Raw genomic sequence first — 23,939 nt, 5'->3', positions numbered from 1 at the left:
GCTCTGTGTGCAGTGTGTTCTCAGTGTGTGCTCCATCTGTGCTCTGTGTGTAGAGTGTGTGCTCTGCATGCAGAGCATGTGCTCCGTGTGTGCCCTGTGTGCAGAGCGTGTGCCCTGTGTGCAGAGCATGTGCTCTGTGTGTGCTCCATATGCAGAGCGTGTGTTCCATGTGTGCTCTGTGTGCAGAGCATGTGCTGTGTGTGCAGAGCATGTACTCTGTGTGTAGAGCGTGTGCTCCATGTGTGCTCTGTGTGCAGAGTGTGTGCTCCATGTGCGCTCTGTGTGCAGAGTGTGTGCTCTGCGTGTGCTCCGTGTGCACTCTGTGTGCAGAGTATGTGCTCCGTGTGCAGAGCATGCGCTCCATGTGCACTGTGTGTGCTTCATGTGTGCTCTGCGTGCAGTGTGTTCTCAGTGTGTGCTCCATGTGCAGAGTATGTGCTCCGTGTGCAGAGCATGTGCTCCATCTGTGCTCTGTGTGTAGAGTGTGTGCTCTGCGTGCAGAGCATGTGCTCCGTGTGTGCTCTGTGTGCAGAGCATGTGCTCTGTGTGTGCTCCGTGTGCAGAGCATGTGCTCCATCTGTGCTCTGTGTGTAGAGTGTGTGCTCTGCATGCAGGGCATGCGCTCCGTGTGTGCCCTGTGTGCAGAGCGTGTGCCCTGTGTGCACTCCATGTGCAGAGCATGAGCTCCATGTGCTGATGTCTCTCTGGTTTCTCGCCCTGTCACTCGCTGAGGTGCCCTCCTCCCTTTCCTGAGGGTGCACAGAGGACAGATCGTGGATGTGAGAGGTGTTTGTGAGCTGCTTGATTTCACTGGGGCAGGGATAGGATTAGGTACTTGTACTCCAATTAGAAAACATGGCTGTTTGAATTAAAACCTCATTTGAGCCCTGGCCAGTTTGGCTCAGCGGTTAGAGCGTCGGCCTGTGGTCCAGAGAGACCCGGGTTCGGTTCCCGCTATGGGCACGTACCTCGGTTGCAGTTTGTCCCCGGCCCTGGTTGGTCGTGCGGGTGGTAGCCACTCGATGTGTCCCTTTCACAGCGATGTTTCTCTCTCTCTCCTTCCCACTCTATCTGAACAAAAAATGGAAAAATGTCCTTGGGTGAGGGTAAAAAAAAAAAAAAAAACCACCTCATTTGAATGTTTGAAAAGATGGATGATCACATGTAAGATGCATTTTATTAACAATATGCTCTGCTTTATTTTTCACATGGTTACTAACCACGTGCATTTCGAAATAGTTATGACTTTTAAAGCGGTAATCCTGGAAGTTCCATTTCTGGGCCTCGGAAAATATTTGAACACTCTCGCTCCGCGACTGAATTCTCTTGCGGCTCCAGCCGCTCGTTCAGTCGGGTCTCCGCCAGCCAGCGGCGGTCAAGCTGCCTGAAACCTGTGTCACCTCAAGCAGGGGCTCTCGAGGCCACGCCGAAAACGAGACACCAGGAGTGGACAGGAAACACCCCGTCATTCGTTCTGCGGAAGTCACAGCTCAAGGGGACCGTGGGCCCTCCCACGGCGTCTGTGAAGCCCAGCTGGGTCACGGCCACGGAGCCAGTGCAGCCAGGCCGGCAGCGGTGCACCCAGCCCTTCCCGCGTGTCTCAGGACGCCCGTATTCGGGGAAGATTAAAGTGCCCACGTCTTCTCTCCGCACCTGTATTTCAGTACATCAGCCTCTGACATGCGTGATACTCAGCATTTCCAGTGTTTGTCTGTAGAGGCCTGGTGCTCCGAACATTGTGAGGTTTGTCCTTCCTTAGCTACATCGACAATGTTGAAGGAGCCAGCCAGACCCCCGTGCTGAGTGCGGGCCCTCTGACGCAGCGGGCGCACGTGCGGCTGCTCCGAGCCCCGCTCCCCGACACCACCCCCTAACCCAACTGCTGACTCACTGGGGCTTTGGAATCAGCCGAAATATCCCTTAGTTTACAACAACGTTATTTAAAGTTCCCCGTCAAACATCACCAAGGTAAAAGTGCTCATTTATAGGCCCTTTTCCCTCTGGTGACTATAAATAATTGTAAAAGTGTCATGAAGAGACTGTATCAAAGGAATGTTTCAAGGTCACACACATCCGACGTTTATCACCTGAGTGCCTGGGGCGGAACGCTGGGCCGGGGAATCACGTCCTCTCCCTGGTCGGAGGCACAGTGTCCAAGGACGAGTCCTTCCGCTGCCCTGATGGTCAGAATGACCACATTCTCCCTGAGTGCTTAGGAGCGCTAGTCCCAGGAATACACGCTTCACACGTGTTCTCGTCCTCAGTTCTCACCCCGTGAGTCTCAGCTGCTCTCCCCATTGGACAGGTGAAGCCCTTGAGGCTGCGGGTCGGACCACAAAGTCGGTGAGTGGCCGAGCTGTGGTGAGATCCGAGCCTCCTCCGTCCGGCCCCGCTCTGTGCAGCGTGTAAGACGCCCTGCGGAGGAGCAGCTTCTGGGGGCCAGCGTGATTCGGTTGCCCTTGTGACTGTGAGGGGACACGTATTCCCCAGATGAGGGCATGTTCCGTGTCAATGGCAATGGGCAGTCACCCCCACGAGTGTGTCGTGTTACACAAGACCTCTGCAGACCGGGAGAGATCCACACAGCAAAACAAGATCATTTGATTCAATTTTTGCAAAGCAAGGAATTAAAAAAAAAAAAGTCCTCCGTGTGTGGTTTATGAAAATGGAGGGACCCGTGACAGGTGCCTACCCGGCTGACTTCTCACATTCGTTCGGAGGGGCGGGGCGGGGGAGCAGGCTGGAGGACAGGTGAAGGGGAGATCAACAAGAAGGTGCACACGGCAAGTTCTGAGCAACGCGTTCAGCTTATACGCGGCCCCATCCACGTGGAACCATTGAAGAATACGGCTGTACACGCGTGTGCACTGCTCCACCGCCCCGCCCTGTCCGAGCACAGTCAGCTCCCACCTGGGTTCCCGCTGGGCCCTCCTTCTGACCTCCCAGTTGTGCCTTCCCACAGGCCGTCCTGGGTGCCGCCAGAGCTTTGGGAATTTAGATCAGCTCGGGGTCCTTGTCTGACCAGTACTCTCCCGACTTTCCACCGTCTCGCTCGGAGCGGGGTCCGGGCCCTGCGACTCCTTTACCCGCGTCACACACAGTCCAGCCATGGTCCCCGCTGTCCCTCAGGTGCCGTGAACACCACCCCACTCACAGCTTTGCACATGGGGTCCCCTTTGCCCAGATGCCTCCGCTCCAGAGTCACCTCATCAGAGAGGGTTTCCCTGAGAACATCTCCGTCAGTCCTTACTACTAATACCCATCTTTATTTTTCTTCGTCATCTCCTAGCACGTGTCTGGAACAGAAGCACCGTGAGGACTTAGACTGCGGGTCACACGGGTCCACAGGAGGCTCTCGGGCATCAGTTGCCGAATGAAGGATTGAGTGAATACGTGATGGAGATGTTTGGGGAAGGCTGCTCACCAAAACACTCACAGTGACAGGTTTCACGGGCTTCTTGCTTCTTCTTTATCATTTTTTCTATTGTGTAACAGAATTTGTAAATGTTATTTCTTTTTTATTGACAAATCATGGGATCTGGTTTGTGTTTCTTAGAGTCTTGAATGGTTTAGAGGAAGAAGAACTGGAAGGAAAAATGAATGTTTTGCCCTTCTTCTTTCTCTCAGAAATGCAAGGTTATTGATCATCTCTGTGGCTTTCATTTCCCCAGAGAACTCTGAGAGGTTGCTTAGCTGCTTCTCTGTGTTTTCAAGACGTGGGCAGACGCCGTGTACCTAGGAACCAGGCCCCTGCACTGGATGTGTGCGCCTGTGTCTTGCTGTTGACCCAGTGGAGAGGGCGGGTCCGATAATGAGCTACTGTGCTGTGCACTTAGGAGAAGCGGACTGACGCTTCAGATTCGTCTGACGTGCATGAAGAGGCAGGACGGAGTAACGTGTGGGCAGAGGGATGGATTGACGGGGAATGAAACAAGGTGGGAAGATACTAGTGAAGAGTCCAGGTGGCAGGTGCATAGGTCTTTCAACTTATAAGTATTCAAAAGATGTTCTAACATTTTTTGAAAAATTAAATAGATACATTAGAATTGAAATAGTATAGTATTCAAAACTACTTATTTCTTTTTGATGAGGAGAAAAAGGGAGTTAAACATTTTGATGAAAGCATTAATGGTGTTCTGAGTTATAGAGTAAATGTTTTAGTCCATTTATTGCCTTACTTAGGAATTGTGATTGTCTAAACCTCTTGTTTGATTGGAACAAGCCATTTTGATCATTCAGTAGTATGATTTCATGTGGCGTCTTTCGTCCGTCAAGCATTTGTAGAAGCAGCACTGGTGTCTGGTCTTTTCCATTAATTAGGGCTTTGAGAAGCCACTGAACCACCCTCTGAACGGGAGGGGCCCTGAGCAGGGTGCACTGCGCTGAACTGTGGCGGGCGCCGCTGGTGACGGCTTTCCCAGGACAGAGTGAGGCCTGCACAGTGGGCATCCGAATCGAGTGTCGTCGTGTGTATCAGTCCACGTCGTTCACGTGATCAACAGGCAGACAAATTTGTCTCAATGCAAAGTACTATTACCTTCTAAAGATGCATTCAGCCCTGGCCAGTTTGGCTCAGCGGTTAGAGTGTCGGCCTGCGGTCCAGAGAGACCCGGGTTCGGTTCCCGCTAAGGGCATGTACCTCGGTTGCAGTTTGTCCCCGGCCCTGGTTGGTCGTGCGGGTGGCAGCCACTCGATGTGTCCCTTTCACGTCGATGTTTCTCTCTCTCTCTCTTCCTCTCTCTCCCTCCCGCTCTATCAGAACAAAGGATGGAAAAATGTCCTCGGGTGAGGATAAAAAAAATAAAATAAAATAAAGATACATTCATTCCTTTCAGTGTGCCCTGCCTCATGGCACAGGCCACCCAGAGGTAGGGACAGACTGTCAAGTCCTGGTTTCCTTCCCCTCCTCCCTCCCCTCCCCCTCCCCTCCCCACCCTTCCCCCTCCCCCTCCTCCCTCCCCTCCCCCACACCTCCCCACCCTTCCCCCTCCCCCTCCTCCCTCCCCTCCCCCACACCTCCCCACCCTTCCCCCTCCCCCTCCCCCTCCTCCCCTCCCCTCTCACCAGATCCTCTTTCTCCATCTCCTTCTTGTTCTTCACCCTCTTTTTTCTTTCCCTTCCTCCCTTCCTCCTTCCTGTCCTCTTCCCCCTCCCCCTCTCCTGTTCCCATCTCTTTCCTCTCCCCTCCCCCACCTGCCCTAGGCGGCCAGACAGGCCTGCCGGGTCCTGTCCACAAGCTCATTTCTCCCACTAATGAGATTCTACTGAGGTAGAGCTAGAGGGACATTAGATTCTACATCTGAGATATATAAGCTATTCATTTTTCAGGTTGGTTATGTTTCCATTTCTCTCGCTCTCTCTCTGTCTCTCTGTCTCTCTGTCTCTCTGTCTCTCTCTCTCGTTTTGCTATTAGGTCTCTGTCTGCTTTGAACAGAGATATAGTTAAATTTCCCACCATAAATGTATTTCTACTCATGGTCTCCTCTATTGTAACAGTTTTCGCCCTGTACGCTCAGCACGTGTTGGCGGGTGCAGGTGTGCGGGGGCCGTCTCCCCGCGTCGTCACGAAGGGACCCTTGTCGGCCACAGCATGCTTTCCCTGGGGTCCCTGTTTGCCACAGGACCTCACGTGTTCTGTGGTATTGATGCTGCTTCTCCTGTTTTTACTTTTACCTGGTATTTTCTAGCTTATTTTGTTCATCTTCAGTTTTCAAATGACTTTATTTAAATTTCTTAAAAATGCTCTCTCCTTTTCTAATCCAGTGTGACTGACATTTTTAATGGGCGTGTGCAGCCCATTGACATTCAGCATATTGAATATATTTGATTTCTTTCCCTTCATGTGTCTCATGTTTTATGGCACCGTTTGCATATGTCCTGGTTTGTTGAGTTACTATGCACCCGACTCGAAGCACCTCTCCTGCTGCGCGGACTCAGACGCGCGTCTCTGCTATGATGGGAGCCAGGGCCCACTTTTGTGTTTTCAGACTCAGACACAAGAAGAACTAGATGGACGCACAGAAGACAGAGGCCCAGGAGGCCCAGCAGGATGTGCAGAGACTCCCCGAGACCCCTGTTTTCTCTCTCTAGCTCCTCCGTGCCCCCCCAGCTGCACTGAGGGGTAACTTGGAATAAATCCACAGTGGATAGTGCGAGGATCCGACACGTGCGTGTTGTGAGCGGAGATGCCGACTTTCCTTCCCACCAAAGCGTCCGCTTGTGGGGGCCGTCCCCTCTCTCCGGGGAGGGGGGGCGTGGGGGCCGTCCCCTCTCTCCGGGGAGGGGGGGCGTGGGGACCGTCCCCTCTCTCCGGGGAGGGGGGGCGTGGGGACCGTCCCCTCTCTCCGGGGAGGGGGGGCGTGGGGGCCGTCCCCTCTCTCCGGGGAGGGGGGGCGTGGGGACCGTCCCCTCTCTCCGGGGAGGGGGGCGTGGGGACGGTCCCCTCTCTCTGGGGAGGTGAGCCTGGGCGCTGTCCCCTCTCTCAGGGGAGGGAGTGTGGGGACCGTCCCCTCTCTCCGGGGAAGGGAGCGTGGGGCCATCCCCGCACTCCGGGGAGGTGGTCCGTGGGCAGCATCCACTCGCTTGGCTCCCCACTTCGCCCCCGGTGAGACGCTGGGATGCTCCGTGTCTTCTCTGTCCCCATCCCACCACCACCTCTAAACTCGAAGTTTTGCTGAGGTAAATGCTTTTATTCTAAACTCATTACACTTTCATTTCAAAATACTTTATTTAGTGTTTTTTAAAACACATTCCCAGACAGTCTACCATGATCTGTTTAGATTTAAATCTATATTTAGATTGTGTGTGTGCTGTACTGACATGAGCCCGTCTTTTGTTCAATGTATCATACATCTCCCCAGCAGCTCTGTTCTGCTGGGTCTGTGTATATAATTATTATTTTATAATCCTCACCCGAGGATATTTTTCCATCTGTCTTCAGATAGAGTGGGAGAGAGGGAGAGAGCGAGAGGGAGAGACATCGATGTGAAGGACACATCAACTGGCTGCCTCCTGCACGACCCTGACCAGGACAGGGGACTGAACCGCAACCGAGGTAGGTGCCCTTGACCGGAATCAAACCCGCAACTCTTTGGCTGATGCTCTAACCACTGAGCAAAACCAGCCAGGGCTGCCTATATATTTTTTCCTCTTTGTCTTCCAAGTTGGTGTAGATTTCCTCCGTGTGGACCTGGGCACACATCTCGGAGTGTCAGTGATCCTGAGTGATGGGAGCAAAGCGTCTCCCGCCAGACTCCCTGGGCACTGCGCGTCCGACAGCCGGCCAGACCACCCACACAGCGGAGAGAGCCCTCCTGCTCCCCCTCCACTCGCTCTTTCCTCCCCTCGGGAGGGGCTGTCTCAGCCTACCAGGGACGCTGCTCGGGCTTTGGGGGACCGAGAACCCAGCAGGGGACCAAGTCGCCCTCAGGTGCGTGGGGTGCACACTCTGAAGCGTCCCCAGCATGCACCAAGTGTAACCTTGATCTCGAGGGTCGCTGAGTTGGCCTCCAGACCGTGCCGGCCCGGGCTCGAGAGGGACCCACCGTGTCTCCTCCGCCGCGACCTTCTCAGAACCCGACACCCTACAGCACCGCCTGCTGCCGGCTCAAGACAGACAGACGGACCCGATTCCAACCAGGCAGGCACGGGAATAAGACATTCCATTTTGATCACTGTCTTCCCAGAATCCTCTTGGGACAGATTTCCAGGTTTTAAAAAACTAATTTTACAAATCACTAGATTGTCCTTAAAGTTGGGAAATACGCAGGATTGACAAAGGGCAGGATTTGGTCGTGTGTAATGTATGGATTACGGGGGAAGTTATTTTTGTTGACTTGCCCAAATCCTTCCGGTCACCACTACCCTCGCTGTGACCCGGCTCATGTGATTTCAGCCTTCATAAGTTGCACCATCAGCAATATTTTCTTTTGCTAGTAAACAGAAGAATCTACTATGGCTTACATTAAAAAAAAAAAAGGATTTATTTGCTAGTATGACCATCTTGAGCCAAGCAAACGTTGGGTGGGTGGGGGTAAGGGTAAGTAGAAGTATATTGAAGCTCTGAAAACTGATAGTTTCATGTTGTCAGTGACCAGTTTCTATGCAGCTTTTATTCTTTTTTGGAAGAACTCTTTATTTCTCAAGATTGTAAGGTGTCTGCCAACAATTTCTGGGGATATCGATCCTCTCGATCTCATGAGGATGTTTCCATTAGCTCTCTGGAAAGAAGCCCCCAGCAAACGTCACGACATTTTATGGTCCCTGTCTGCATCGTGTACCGTGATGGGTAAAAACCTGTCCTATTTGTCGGCTTGCCCATCACTGATCGAGTTCACACACGTGCCAACATGAGGGAATGAGCAGGCCCAGCAGCCCTCTCTGGTCAGCTCACCAAAGATTTCCCTTTGCTAAGCCCAGTGATCAATTCTCAGTCCTCACTGTACTTGTTGGTGTCGGGGACTCAACCGATCATCTGCTTCTTCTTGAAACACATCCTTCCCTTTGCTTTTGGGAACGACTCCACTCCGCTAGTTTTCCTCCTGCCTCCTGGCTGCCCAGTGTAGTCCCCTCTGCTGGCTCGAGGCCTCTTCCCTGTCCACTGTCCGCAAGGTCTCTTCCAGCCTCACAGCTCTGAGCAGGCTCTGTACCAGCTGCGCACAGTGAAGGTCGCCATCATCTGCGTCCTTCTGGCCATTAAATGCCAGAGAAACGTTCCCTCATTTACTCCTGGCAGAACGTTGTTATGTAGACTGACTTGTGGTCTCCACTGTACAGGCGAGAAAACCGAGACCGCAGACAATGTCAGGAACTCGGCCAGAGTCACAGAGAGAGGTAGAGCCCGGCCTTGAATCCCGCCAGGTGGGTCCCAGAGCCGCGCCCAACGCCCCCTGTCCCTGCCTCCGGTGTCCTCAGCACCTGGATGGCGTCCACCGGCTGCCCGTGCCAGGGTCTGAGGTTGTTGGGGTGTCCGCTCTCACAGGCTGCTTCTCGGCCAGCAAGGATACCCTGAAATTTTAAAATTTCCTCCTTTCAAATGACTTTCACATTTTCAGCAGTGAATTGTCCGGGTACCAGGAAAATTTTAGATGCCAGAGTGCCAGTGATTCTGTTTTCTTAAAAAAAAAAAAAAAAAGACTGCACTGACATTAAAAGCATTAGAAAGAAGCCTAAGGCACACTTTGAAATGTTTCTCTCCCTCGTTAATGCCTCTATTGTTTCTGTCCTTCTCCACTATCTTACCGGAATACTTCCTTTACAAAACAAATAGTAAACGTTTTACTAAGTGAAACAATGAAGCATAGAGGAAGCGACCTTTGTCCTCTGGCCCTGCACCTGCAACTTGAATCCCAAGTTCCCTGTTGGGCTGACACCCTGATCCTCACCGGAATGGCCACACTGGGAGCTCACTCTCCAGTCTGGGCTGCGCCTCTCTTTCCTCTGTACTTCACAGTGTTCCTTGTCCCCCCTTGAAAGGGCTCCCCCGAGTCCACAGCACTCTGCTCTCTGGACTGCCCACTTCCGTGACATTTCCTCAGGGCACTCTTCACTCGAAGCGTGATTCAGTGTGGTTTCTCCAGGGCTGTTAGCTTCTTTCTATCATATTCTCTCTCTGGCTAATGTCATCTATCTCTGCGTCTGAAGTGGGGATTTACAAGTAACCCTAAGTGTGTGTCCTGGGCTGCGGTCAAGGTCAACAGCCCGGCGCTGAGCAGGGGCCCCTCCCTCTCCACCTAGCACTGCTCCACGGTCCGCTGCGCCAGCACCGCCCAAGGCCCAGAAAACTCGCAGTGACCTGGCCCATCCTCTGACCTCTCACCCTGGGAACCCAGCAGGCCGCTGGCGTGGCCTCGAGTCTGTCTTCTCATAGCATCACCAGTGGCCTCTGCGAGTTCAAGTCCTGCTCATCTCCAGCCTGGATTCACAACAGGCTGCTACGTGCTCAGACTTGTCCCTGCAGTTTCCCGCCCGGATTGGTACCAGAGTGACCTTTCCAAGTTTCAAACCCAACTGTATTGTTCCCAGCTGAGTTAGTTCCGTCAGTGACTTTCTGATGCTCAGAAGAGGAGATTCAAGCGCCACAAAGTCTGTCCTAAGCTGGTCCCAGCCACGTCTCCATCCTTATTTCCTGCAACTTCTCACTTCTTAACATCTTCCTTCCCCCTTCTCCGTTTTTCATCCCCATCCCCCTGCGCGTGCTTCCTCCACCCTGTTCTCATCCCCTCCTCCTCCTCGCCTTCCTTCCTCGCCTTCCTTCCGTGTGACATTGTTGTTCTTTGGTGGTGCAGGTGGTTACACGAGCCCAGACCGTCAGAGATGGCTTTCCCCGCCTTGTCCACCACGGAGCTCTAGGTCGTCCCGCCGGGCCAGTGCGCACACCTCCACTCCTCCACACCGAGCCCGCTGCTTCTCCCGGCGCGCGTGTGCAACGTGCCCGCACCTTACTCTTCACAGAGCTGTCTGGCCACGGCTAGCTTGGACTCTGTGGCTCTCACTAGGTTATAAGTTTCTTAAAGGAAGTAATTCTGTTTTGAGTGCGGTTTTTATCCTCTGTCACAGTGTTATGACAGAGGGTCAATATTTGTTGAGCTGGTTTAACTGAAAGCACAAGTCAGATCATTTCTCTCTTTTTTTTTTTTATCCTCATTCGAGGACATTTTTCCATTTTTTGTTCAGGTAGAGTTGGAGGGTGAGAGAGGAACAGAGAGAGAGAGAGAAACATCGATGTGAAAGGAACACATCGAGTGGCTGCCACCCGCACAACCGACCAGGGCCGGGGACAAACTGCAACCGAGGTACGTGCCCTTAGCGGGAACCGAACCCGGGTCTCTCAGGACCGCAGGCCGACGCTCTAACCGCTGAACCAAACCGGCCAGGGCCAGATCATTTCTCTTGAGATACTAATAGTACTTCTAGGAATGACACAGTGCATTTTTTAATATTACCTTGCTGTGCTACTATGTATCCCTGTGCAACTTTCTATGACGCCTACGTGGTTTTCACTGCATGTTAAGCATATAAGGAGTCACACTTGCTACTGTATGGCGTTAGGACGCCATAACATTGCTAAGAAAGTACGGATGTTATTTTGTGCTATACAATCCTTAAATTTCTCCCTTTGCCAAACCGCCTCTATTTTCTCATGGAAATGACGGCAAAGGCAGGACCATCTGGAAGAGCACTGCCTGCTGTTAGCTGCTGTGACCTGCGATTACTAGCTGAAACCCACACTCGATCACATCACTCTCAGGGGGTCTCAGTTCTTATCGGGGTCCTCTATTCTTGCAGTTTCAAATTCGTAGCACATATAGAGATAGATGATTTAATAGTGACAAAAGAATGAATTCTGATTGTTATCAGAAAGGGCTCAGCTGAGTTTAGCTTTTAAAAACATATTTATTTAAGAGCTGTGGAAAATGAACCTCGCAGATTCACCTAATCTGTGCTTTTTTTTTTTTTTTTAGTTAAGGCAAACCCAAAATTAATTTCTATAGATCTTGTCTTCCAATAGTTCTGTTCTCTTCAGTCATCTTCTTCAAACCTTTGAAACTTAAAATAAATTGAATACGGTCATAGAAATTTAGCCTTCCAAAAATGAATAAGATTGTTTATCACATTAATTTTTCTCTCCTTTAAAGTTTGGTTTATGATGGCAAAGACATAAAATTAACCCTAGGAAACTATTTCTGTCTTACTTCCAGGTCATAAGCAGTTGGCATATTTTTCAGTTGAGGCGAAATTCACATAAAATTGAAGTGAGCAATTCAGTGGCATTAGGACATTCACAGTGTTGTGTGACCACTGTTCCTGTTTAGTCTCAGATACTCCTATCACGCCGGGACAAGGCCCGGTACACTATAAGCAGGTCTCTCCATCCCCTCCTTGCCCCACGTCCTGGTGACCGCCAACCTGCTTCCTGTCCCCGCAGACTTGCCTATTCCAGACGTTCATATACACGGGGCCTCATAGCGCGTGGTCTTCCGCTGGCTTCTTCCACTGAGAGTGACGTCTTGCGGTCCATCCACATGGCAGCACGCCTCGGCACCTCCTTCCTCCTCATGGCCGAACACCAATCCACTGCGTGAAGGTACCGCGGTGGTGGCCCAGCATTGGGCTCGGGCTGTGCCCGTCCGGCGGCTCCTGTGCCTGGTGTTGCTATGAGCATCCACGGGCAGGTCGTTGCTTCAGCCCCTGTGATCTCCGAGTTGTTGTTATTTTGAACAAGGACATAAGAGCATCTCCTGAACCTGGGGAGCTGTTTGCAAATTTGACAGAATGTAGACAATTTTTATCACCGTGACTGTCACTCCAGAATGAATTTGAGTTCAGTTGCGTGGCCAAAGAGCAGCGGTTTCCAGCGACTTTTCACGTGAACAGAAATGCCTGGAAGCCCGGGAAAAGGCCGAACTGCCGTGGGTTGTGGACACCGACGCAGGAGACCGCACCGACGCCGGGGCTGGAGCTTCGCGTGGGGTCTGCCTCCTGGTGGCTTGTCTGGTCTGTGGGGGTGCCCCGCCCCCAGGGCCGGCTCTTTCACGGAGTGAGAAACGGTGACTCTGAAAAGGGAGGTGTGAGTACCCCCCAAGCTCCCAGTGGCTCTTCCTCCTGAAATCGCAGGGTCCCGAACGCATTCCACGGCCACCCGGACGGAACTGACCCTCTCGGCAGGGACGGGGAAAGTGACCGTGTCTCCCTCTGAAATGCTCCATGGACGGTTCCCAGTGGACGCGATGTGGCCGCAGCCCTGGTGCCCGGACGCTGCTGGGGCTGCCGCCGTGCGCCCGTCAGGTGCACGCTGGGAAGGACCCCGGAGCCGGCCTGCCTTACTGGAGCAGTTCGAGCAGGGCGCGGGGGTGCTCCTCCTCACCCCGGGGAGCTCATGTAAATGCTCACTCACCGTTAGGTTTTTAAAAAATGATTGTGTCTCCTCACTGGGTGCAATGAAAAGAGGAAAAATAAAGACCACCCAGTGCTCTAACCTTGCGCCTTTGGCCTTGGGTAGGATATTTTCAAGGATTATGTGTAATTGAGTAGGATCCATGTGGCTGGTGATGGATACAATGTTAACGATCCCGGCTGCATCCTGGCCAAGGATCTCTGTCCCAGCAACAGCCAAAGGGTGAGGTGTGCTTGCTGTGTCCTCTGAGTGAGCAGGACAGGTGCTCCGGGGGTCCCGGCCAGGCCTGGGTCCTGCCTCCGTGTCCCTTCCCTGCTTCTGCAGGAGGCCTGCTCGTGGCTGCCTGCTCCGTGGCTGCCTGCCTTCCCCGTCGCTGCCTGCTCCGTGGCTGCCTTCCCCGTGGCTGCCTGCCCGCCCCGTGGCTGCCTGCTCTGTGGCTGCCTTCCCCGTGGCTGCCTGCTCCGTGGCTGCCTGCCTGCTCCGTGGCTGCCTGCCTGCCCCGTGGCTGCCTGCCTGCCCCGTGGCTGCCTGCCTTCCCCGTGGCTGCCTGCCTTCCCCGTGGCTGCCTGCCTGCCCCGTGGCTGCCTTCCCCGTGGCTGCCTGCCTGCCCCGTGGCTGCCTGCCTTCCCCGTGGCTGCCTGCCTGCCCCGTGGCTGCCTGCCTGCTCCGTGGCTGCCTTCCCCATGGCTGCCTGCCTGCTCTGTGGCTGCCTGCCTTCCCTGTGGCTGCCTGCTCCGTGGCTGCCTTCCCCGTGGCTGCCTGCCTGCCCCGTGGCTGCCTGCCTGCCCCGTGGCTGGCTTGCTGGAAGAGGGAATCCACTGCTCTGCAGACCTGGCCTTCCAGACGAGGCTTCTACGCCCCTGGCCCTCGGGAAACAGCTGAGATACTGTGGGAACCTTGCGGTCAGGTCAGCAACCCCTGAGCAAGCTGGCTCTGTCTCCTGAGGTGAACACATTTGCTATTTGTGTCCCTGTTCTTATCTCCCAAGGTGAAGTGGTTACAAAGAAACCTTAAGAAATGCTTTTGCACATGTATTGTTTTTCTCTTAGTTGCTGTTATTTGTATGGTGATGGATGAAGACCACTTGGAATAGCACACTTGACCATGTGGGTTGAAACAGTGCTGCCTGCTCAAGGGCACGCGTGTAGGAATACGCTCCTGTGGACCGCTGCCAAGGGGGAGGGGCGTGCAGGCCCGTGCAGAGATCCAGCTGGTGAGATGAGGGCGTTACCGAAGCTGCCACTGCAAGGATGTGGGGCCTGCGATAAATGTGAAAACAGCTCGACCACCCCACGGGTTCACCCCGTGATGCCCAGAGCGGTCGCGAAGGTGGGAAACCAGCGAGTCTCCGCGTGGACGACAGCCCGTGGCGTGTCTGCCCCTGAGTTTGTTCCGCCTCTGCGGCTCAGGTCCCCTTTGCTACTGGCTACTGAAATCACCTGTCACTCGGCTTTGCTTCAGTCGCCCAGTAAATGTGTTTTTGATTCTGGTGTCTGCTTCCCTGCAGCGGTATCGCATCCTTCAGAGCGGGGACAGAGCAGTTTCTCTCCTGCACCCTCTTGGAGACATGGCCCTGAGGTTCAGTGTGGTGCCTCGGAACCTGAGGTGACTTCTGTGAGGCACGCGGTCCTGCTCTCTGGAGCAGAGGACGTGGTCTCCCCATCCTGCAGCCCCTCCGCTGCCTTTGCTGGTCGTGGATTGTCCCCCCAGACCCCCGATCAGCTGGAGGCTTCTTCCCTGCCCCCGTGTCACTGCAGACACAGAGCCGGTCCTTTGCACACTCACCGAGCGGACACGAGGCACATGGTGGGCTGCTGTGGGCACCCTGAGACAGGTGACAGTCACTGCCTCAGAGACCTCGCAATGCGGGACGTGATTTTACTACAGGGTGACGTTAGTGCCCTGAGACTCATACAGATTGAAAGGGCCGGGCAGAGCTCACACCAGGGTCGGCGACTCAGGGAGCTCTGGGGCACGAGAACACGGTGATGGAGACTTGTCTCGTGAAGAAAGGACGTAGGACGGTCACCTGCACTGAGGTCCTCTGCTGTAGAGTGTCATCTGAAGCCCAACTACAGCGGTCGGCCTGTGTACCTGTTGCAGACGGTGACACAGAGGATTCGGAGACAAGTACTGCGCCCCCATCACACGGCTGGGGAGTGGGGAGGCGTGCCGCGAACCCGCAGATCCTGGCTCTTCTTCCCGCCATGTGGTGCCGTCCGCTGGGGTCAGGAGGAAGAGGAAGCCTCGAGGGACCAAAGCGCACGACCTGTTGGGAGGGGCGACCAGCTTTGGCCGGAACGTGGGGGACGTGAGAGCAGGTCGTAGGAGACGAGACTGGGGACTGTGCGGACCGTGTGGTACAAGGGCCTTGGAGACCGGGGGACGGTGCAGTCGGATGGGCGGTGCCCAGTCCGCGCAGGCTTCAGAGCCAGAGCGAGCGGGAGGAGTGGCGTGGCCCGTGCGCAGGGAGCACGGGGGAGGGGGGATGCTCCTTGGTGGGGGGATGCTCCTTGGTGGGGGGATGCTCCTTGGTGGGGGGAGACGCTTCTTGGTGCGCAGCGCCAGTCAGTACCCCCAGGGCGCACGGCGAGGGAAGTGAGGCTCGGAGGACAGCGGGGACGCGAGAAGTGCGCGGAGAGAGGGTCTGCGTGACCTGACGCCTGCTGGACTTCATGGACGAGGGGACGAAGACTTCAAAGTGACTGGCTGTTGTGACGGTGAAGGTGGGGACACAGGAATCCCTGTCGCCTGCTAGCACAGCAGGGCCTCTCCTGGGAGAGTTGTTCCGTGCAGACCGCTAATCCTTCCCACTGAACTGGAGTGAACGGCGGCTGCAACTAGAGGCCGGTGATGACCTCCGCCCTCCAGGCTGGTCAGCGCTTCCAGACACATCGGCCCCTCCTCCACCGCTCAGGCCGCCCCTGCTGGGCCAGTCACCCCAAGGGCAGGCCGCCCCAGATCACATCCAGGGACAGTGTCTGGTGCTTGGGGCAAACCCAGGGCGGGGAGGGAGAGTCCAGGAGGTGCGGGCCCTCGGGTACCTTCGCTGGAGGCAGAGACGGCCTGGGTCTCTGATCCATCCCCCCTCCCAGCCCGCCCTGGCGAACTTGGCTGCCCTGGAGCGACCAGGATCACTGCTCACAGAAAATGCAAAGGGGGAGCAGTCAAACAGGAAATTCGGTTCATAAACACAATCTTAATTCTCCCTTTGTTGTCAATACTAGAATTTTGCTTCCCATGGATCATCCGGGTCAATATACCAGGCCTTGACTTGATTTTGTCGGACCAGAGAGAGCGGCTGTAGGGACTGAACGGACCAGACCACCGGGGGGTCAGCTGGGAACCTCGCCCTGAGACCCCTGGGTCCGGAAACGGGACTGTCCCAGTGGCTTCTCGCTCAGAATGCCTCAGGGGTGTGGGGGGCAGAGTCTCGGCCCATCCCAGGCCACGTGCTTTGCTGTTTTATTGTCGTCACACATGGAGGTAGATAACAGCTCAGATTTCTTTACGTTGCCGCCGGAAACATGGTTATTGTTGAAAACGTAAGGAACAGTGCATCCCCGGAACACGAATTCCCTGCAAAGGGGCCCCGTGAAAAGGGACAGTTTGTCCACACTCCAGCGGTCACAGGATGGTGTCCGTGGTAAGAGAGGGTTTTTGATTGGCTGAGAGGATGTCAGGGAATCAGACTTCATTACGAAAAGGAATTGAATCTGACACATCATTAGGCTTGGTGAAGGAGACTCTTTTTTTACATTGAACATTTAGGAAGCTAATTCAAAATAAAACTGAAACCTAGAACAATCGCAGCTGGATAACCTAGGAATACGTGGCATTTATTTATTTCAATTCCTGGTTTTTTTTAAAAGTGAGAATTTAAAAAAAATTTTTAAAATTTTTAAAAAGCAAGTCTCATATGAGATGGGAATAGTGTGGGATCAGAGGAAGTTAGTTACCAGCATAACCCCTAGATGATTAAAAAAAGAAAGAAAGAAAGAAAGAAAGAAAGAAACGATTTGACTGATAAACATTGTTTTAGCCTCTCTCTGAGGTTAGGAGTATAATTTGTTCCTGAGCTTGGAAGAGTTGAGGGAAATGGGACTGTCACACTATATTATTTACACGCAACCATAGCCGCTAGGACGTGACCGCATGCTCTTCCCATTCTGTAGATTGGAGTTGGTCACTGTCACCTTCTAACTCAGGAGCCTACAAAACAGCAGGAGAATTCCTTCAAGTGCTTCGGGGAGGAACGGGGGAGTCAGCTGACCGTCTCCATCGATGTGTGCCCAGAGGGATGGGAAGCAGGTCCCCGCCCCTGCTCCCCAGCGACCGCTGTGGCTGCCCCGGCTCCGCCCACCTGGGCTCCAAGCAGGCCTGCTGGCCCCTGTTTGAAAGGCGGCGCTCGGTGTGTCCGTCTTCGTGTCTCTCGTCATTCCTGTTGTAGGCGTTCGATCCGTTTCATCCGTGTTTCAGATACTTGGACAGTCCTCGTGTCCTCGGGGCACCATTGGGCATGACCTCCTGGTCAGCTGGACGGTTTCTCATCTATTTACACTCTAGATTAGATCAGGGGATGGTAGTGGTTCTACTTCAGATTTCTGTGTAAAAACCTTTCTAACTTTTATAGAGGGGGGGAAAAAAGGTGCTTAGACTATGATGCTCCGTGGAAAGTGTGCGAACTCAACAAAAGAGTTTGCCTCGAGGGTACTTTACAGGGTTGGAGGTCATACCCCAGGGAGGTGCTAGTGTATTTCGCTGCAGGAAGGGCGGTCCGCCAGAGCTGTGTGGTGAAGACGGCCGAGAGCCCCGGCCGAGGAGGGAGGTGTAAGTGGACTTTGTTATAACTGGGTGTTAGGAAAAATGTAGAGACATTTTGGAACCAAAACGTGACAGTTTAAGGTTATGGATAAGAAAGTAAATTCTAACAAATGTGAAAAATGTCTTTTTAAAAATTGGCCTTTGGAGAGAAGACAAATCTATCCATTAATATAATGAAAGACTATATATATATATAGAAAGGTACCACATTATCCTTGACTTCAGCTTTTACCTGAAGATTTATATTTGAATTAAATATTTACTTAATTTTAAAGGGTAAACTTTAAAAATGCATCATCTTTATCAATACCTGTTCCATTTTAATAACATCTTCCAGCTACCAATACTTTGTTTTTTTAATATCCCTTTACTGAGTGTGTATTAACATGGTTACTGCAGGGTTCTCGAAGGGATTGCATCCAAAGGGAAATCCGATAGGGTCCCTCTCCTCAGTAGAGAGAAAAGTACATGGACATTAATTGAGAGCTCATTAACTAATCAGATAGCACTTCTCAAATCATTTTGCTATCGGGACTCCTTTAGACTCTTAAAATGATTTGACAATCCCAAGGAACTTTGGTTTTTAAAGCTTAGATCTGTCAATATGTACTACATTAGAAATTAAAACTGAGAAAATTTAAAATACAAGCGTACAATAAAATACTCCTTTAGCTGACAGAATGATATTTTTATCCCGTGGTCTGTAGCTTCTGGAAAAGGCAGAATAATGTCTTCATCGTATTAAGAAAATGTTGTTGACTTTGCGAAGCCCCTGACAGGGTCTTGAGGACCCCAGGACCCTTGTTGGCCATCAGTGAGCCGCAGAACAAGATGCTTGGAGCTGTGATGAGTGTGGAATCGCGATGCCGGGGGACACGGAGAGGGAGAGCGGTTTGTACCACTTAGTGCTGAAATTACTAATTAACACTCACTGTTAACAGTCTGCAGCTGAGTCTAGATTACAATAAAAAACAAAAAAGAAATAAATAAAATACATAGCAGTGCTCATTCTCCCCAAGAAGTTCAGTTCAGGGAATGAAGGCACTGCCCTGCCACCTGGTGGCCACATACCCTCACTGGCTGGAAAAGGTTTCTGAGCCGTGCACGGTTACAATGTATCTTACTGGCAGACTCAGAGTTCTTGAACGTGAGTGTAGGTAAGACACTGGGAAGTTACCTTGGAAGGTCTGCCAGGTGCCAGCGTCACTAGCCGTCCCCGTGCAGTAAGGCAGCCGGTCACAGTCCAAGTGCTTGGGTAGTCGGTGCCCAGTGTTTCAGGGTGGAAAAAGAGGAGCCGTCTTTGTTTTTCTCTAATGCATCTTCTCACAACCTCGACGCTGAAAAGTCAGTGAGAGGGGTCCACACTTCCAGGTTTCGGGGGCTCAGCCCCGGCGAGTTGAGAGTACGCCCTACAAAGATGCCCAGCGGGCTCACTGATTCCCCCCGGGCGGGATTCCGTAAGGAATGTACGCGGCTGCCGCGAACGATGCTCCAGCTGGGCACCGGGACAGAGGCAGATGTGACCGCGGCCAGGGGCAGGGCCCCAGACGGGGGAGGGTGTGTGGATTTGCCGAGGGTACTCCCTTCTTTAGTTTAAAACCTTATGTTCATAAAATTGATAACAAAGAATGTTGAACCAGACTCGCAGACAGAGGGCCGACTGGGGTCGGGACCGGGGTCCGGGTGAAAGGGTGACGGATCCGGAAGTGCGGACCGGCAGTCACAGAGCAGTCCCGGCGCGCGCACTACGGCACGGGGCATGTACGGAGAAAACCGGATGACACGGGGGGCCAGGTGGGCATAGGCTTCTCGGGGGAGCTCTTTGTGAAGCATCTGATTGTTTACCCGCCATGCTGTACACCTGCCACTAATTCAAAATAATACTAAACGGAAACTGCAATTGAAAAATATTTTTTTTTCCCAAATTGGGGCAAAAATAAGAGAAATTTACTGACACTCACACAGCTGTCAGGTGACCTGCCCACAGTGGAATGCAGCCCTCCCCACCGTGGACTTTCGTGCCTTCCGTGGAACCTCCTGGTGGTCACTTCCTGGAGGTGCTGTGACAACATACGGCAAAGTGGGTGGCTTAAAACAGCAGAAATGTGTTTCCTGACATTGTGGAGGGCGGAGCCCACCGCCCAGGCGTCCGCAGAGCCAGGCTCCCCCAAAGGCCCCGCCGTGCCCCCCAAGTTCCGAGGTGACTGCTTTCAGGGTTAACACGTTCAGTCCGTTAAAATCTGTCTTTTCCCAAGTCGTGTCATGTAAAATTTATTCCAATGACCTTTAATTGGTCCGTGACCTCACCTCAGTTGAAAATTGAAAAGTTAAACCTTTTCTGTGCCCTATGAACAGAAGACAGAATTGTAAGCTGGCTGCGGGGCGGCTGGCGGACGCAGGGCCCGGAGGGGCAGGCAATGCTCTCACCTCGCTGTCCGGCCTTGGGCCTCGTGCTGTGCCTCTCGGGGGCCGGATGCGGGTGGGGGGACGGGCCTCGCAGGTGCGCCTCCCAGTGCGGGGAGTAGGGCGGGAAGGGTGAAGTGAGGGCCCAGAGGGTTTGGAAATTTAGAAACAGAAAATGAAGGACTCCAGCGACTGTGTATCTCAGCCTGGGTCCTGTCGGCGGCTGACCTGTCCACATCTTATTTTTGCCTTTTCCAGGATGTCATGCAAACGGAATCACGCAGTATGTACCCTTCGGAGTCGGCTCCTTTCACTGAGCGTGACACGCTTGAGGTTTGCCTATGTTCCGCATGGCCACAGCTCATCTGCTTTACGTCGCTGCAGAGTCCCACGGTGGGCGGAATGACCTCCATTGTGCTGGCCTGTCCACTCACCAGGGGAAAGGCATTGGGTCGGTCCAAGTTTGCAGAGGTTATCTGCGATGCTTCTAGAAATGTTTTCTTTTGTCTGAACTTAAGAGCTTTTTAAACCTTTTTATTGTGGTAAAATTGGTATACACGATTATATTCAGGGTGTGGTAAAAGCAGATTTACAGTTGTGAGTATGTGAAACACAGAGTTTATTCTTGTGTTCTTGTTCATTAATTATTGAATTATTTTCCGTACAAACAGCTATAAACCTACTTTCCCCCCACCCTGTGTATTTCAGGTGTACAACATCACAATGCAGTGTTTGCATACGCTACATGGTGATCAGCACTGTAAGTCTAGTCACCGTCCGTCACGTACACTTGAACCCCTTCGCCCCCTCCCCAACCTCCCTCCCCTCTGGTAACACCAGTCGGTTCTCTGTGTCTCTGAGGTGGTTTTCGTTTTGTTCTGTTTGTGTTTCTTCATCTGACTTTTATCACTTAGGACAATACTCTCAAGGTCCATCCACGGTGTCACAAATGGCAGGATCTCCTTCCCCTGATGGCTGAGTAGTATTCCATTATGCATAGGTGGTTTTCACGTCTCGGCTCTCGTAAACAATGGTGTTGAAATTCGTGTTTTACACTCCCCAGGTGTGGAACTGCTGAGTCACGAAGTCGTTCTGTTCTGTCTTCCGTAGCGGCTGCACGGCTGACAACCCCACCAGCGTGGTTCCCTTTCTCCACGTCCTCTCCAGCACGTATTTCTGGTCTCCTGGCTGAGAGCCATTCTGACGGGTGTGAGGGGGCATCTCCCACTGGTTTTGATTTGCATTTTCCTGATGGTTAGTGATGTTGAGCACCTTTTCATATACCGACTGGCCATTTATAGCCTTCCTTTGAGAAGTGTCCCTGCCTCTGCCCGTTTCATTCAGAGTGTTTGGTTTGGGGCGTTGGGCTGTGGGAAGCTGACCTGGCGCCGAGCGGCAGTTGGAGCGAAGTTCCTAGATGAGGTGCCCGGGGGAAGGGAGCAAAGGCAGCACCGAGGGGTACGCATGCAAGAGAGAGGTGGGCAGGAACCTGGTGAGGGCAGTTCTCATGTGGAGTCCAGGGAGGACACAGTATCAGACGGAAACAAGGAATCGATTCAAAGTTCTTTTTCTAATATTAATGTGTGTTCACCCCTCACAGGCAGTAGATAAACAAAGTATTCCTAGTTCCAAGGTAAAGCGCCATATTCATTTATATATGTTTAACTGTTTGGTGTGCAGAAGGTCCGTCATGTTTTGTTTTGTTTTTTTAGTGAAGTCTTTACATCTAGATTGAGAGCCTACCGACAAAACTGTGGCTTCCTCCCTTCTGAATCGGCCTGAATGTCAGCAGCACCAGGCGGTGGGGTAATTGTGCAATTACCAAAGGTCACAGCTGATGTGAACATACATATGTCATCCAGTGTCACAGACATTCCAGCAGCACCGATCACACTGGAACTGAGCACAGATTCACTGCATATTGGTCCCGGCCGTCTACAAGTTGTCTAGAAACACACCTCTGTCCCTGCTCCCAGGATGACAGCTCGGGCTCGCCCGTCCGTCCTGGCCTCTGTTTCGGGGTCGGTCCTATGCACCCCTCCCTCACGCATGCCTATGTTCCTTCCCAGATGTAACAGCGCACCGGACCCAGCGGCAGACACCCTGACCTTCAAGTTCCGCTTCTTCAGTTTGATAAATGCTGTCCTTGGGCAAGTTGGTCCAGGCTGTTTCAACAAACCCTTTACTGAGTGCCCAGTATTACCAAGCACCAGAGAAACAAAACCAAATAAATGCGGTCCCAGAGACAGACAGACAGCTATAGAGCATTTCAGAGCAGCGTGAGAGAAGCCCGAGCCGGACACTGGGCGTTGGGAAGAGACCCTCCGCGTCCTGATGGAGGGTCGGGGCGGGCAGCATTTCTGGAGGTGCTCACGGTGTCCCCACTCCGCAGGGCTTGGCCCAGGTGCCACCCACCTGCAGTGTCCCGCCCATCCTCCCCGGGCTGCACCCCTTCCACTCTCCACCATGCCACTCGGTCACTTTCTCTGTGCCTCTCTCAGCTCGGGGATGCGTCCTTTCAGAGAACGCCTGTCACCCCTTTGGGACCGGAGCCTCCAGAGTCCGTCTGTGTGGCTCCTCGCCGTCCACCACAAGAGGCTGTGGCACCGAGCAGACTCTCAGTCCAGGTTTACCGGATAGACACATCCCCAAGACCTTACACCTTCTTCATCTGTCTTAAGAATGTTATTGCTCATGATAACTTTTTAAAATTAATTAAAGTGAACAAAAGTACGCTGTTACTTTAGTGGGGACAATTCTTTTGTTAGCTCGCTCTTCTTAACAGCGAGCATGGAGTTCCTTCTGGAAAAGACTCTTCCTCTGAACACCTGTGTGGCTCACTGTGGTTGGGACGGGGGATGCAAAGGCTGATGCTACCAGATCGTGCCCGGTGCTAGGAGAGATGCTCCGTGTGAGGTGTCGCCGGTCGTCCGAGGTTGGGAGGGAAGCCAGGCATCGAGGCCAGACTCCAAATGCTCATGCAAAGCCTCTGCGGCCAGGCAGGCGAAGGGTCTCTCATGCGCGATAGCCAAGGTCTGCAGAGAACACAGTTGTCCGATACCTGGTAAGCTATTAACTTGCTCTGACATACATCACTTTTACAGCACCAAACCTCGGAAAAGCCTGCTACATCCATTTTTGGGGAGAAGTTGTGGAAAGACCAATGAAAAAGCCACTGTCTCCACACTCGGTCCCTGGAACTGGGAGCTGGACCAGCTGCAGAGGTGACAGGTGGGCATGACTTCAGTGTCAGTGGTCCTCTGTCCCGTGAAGTTGACACTTGGCAGCAGTTTTGGTGGGTCCTTTATGAGCTTGCAGAAATATTTGACTCCAATGAATGACGCATACAGTATCAGACCATACTGTATACCGAGTGCATGATCATTGGTTTAAAAGAAAGTGTTTGGTATTTTTAGCTGCCACAGGAGTTATTAGAAATTCTGTTTTTAATGGTAGGAGTTCTGTCTTTTCCAAATGCCTGGAGCTTGGATTATTCTGGTTATAGCAGGATGCGTGTCCCAGGAGACATCTGGGCAGCCCTCAGCTGGGCGTGGACTTCCTGCCCTGGTTGGGCGGAGAAGGGGAGGCCATGAGAGATTGGGGTCTCCCCCAGGGTGCCTCCTGAAGGAACAGGGATTCTGGGGTTCTCTTTTGGGGCCTTAATCTCCGACGTACTGGTGTTTTATTTTGGTTGTCCTTGAGAATGGGACTTAACAGTTCTGCACCTTTTCCTAGCCGACCAAGTCTGGGGAAACACCTGCTAAACATAAAGACCATTTTATATGTCAGTGCATAAGGACATTCATTTCTTTCTCAC

The 23,939-nt window shown here is 52.8% G+C and overlaps 1 long non-coding RNA gene across 1 annotated transcript in view; it reads left to right on the top strand.

Annotated features, from left to right (window-relative positions):
• The window catches only part of LOC118615773, a 38,087-nt gene extending 17,578 nt beyond the window's left edge, over positions 1-20,509 (top strand). The window contains exon 3 of the long non-coding RNA XR_004956488.1: positions 20,381-20,509. This is a non-coding gene — a long non-coding RNA (uncharacterized LOC118615773). The remainder of the gene's footprint in view (positions 1-20,380) is intronic.
• Positions 20,510-23,939: the final 3,430 nt, after the last annotated feature.

Source organism: Molossus molossus, unplaced genomic scaffold, assembly GCF_014108415.1.
Source record: "Molossus molossus isolate mMolMol1 unplaced genomic scaffold, mMolMol1.p scaffold_m16_p_4, whole genome shotgun sequence".
Classification (NCBI taxonomy): Eukaryota; Metazoa; Chordata; class Mammalia; order Chiroptera; family Molossidae; genus Molossus; species Molossus molossus.
This window is presented reverse-complemented; position numbering and strand designations above follow the sequence as displayed.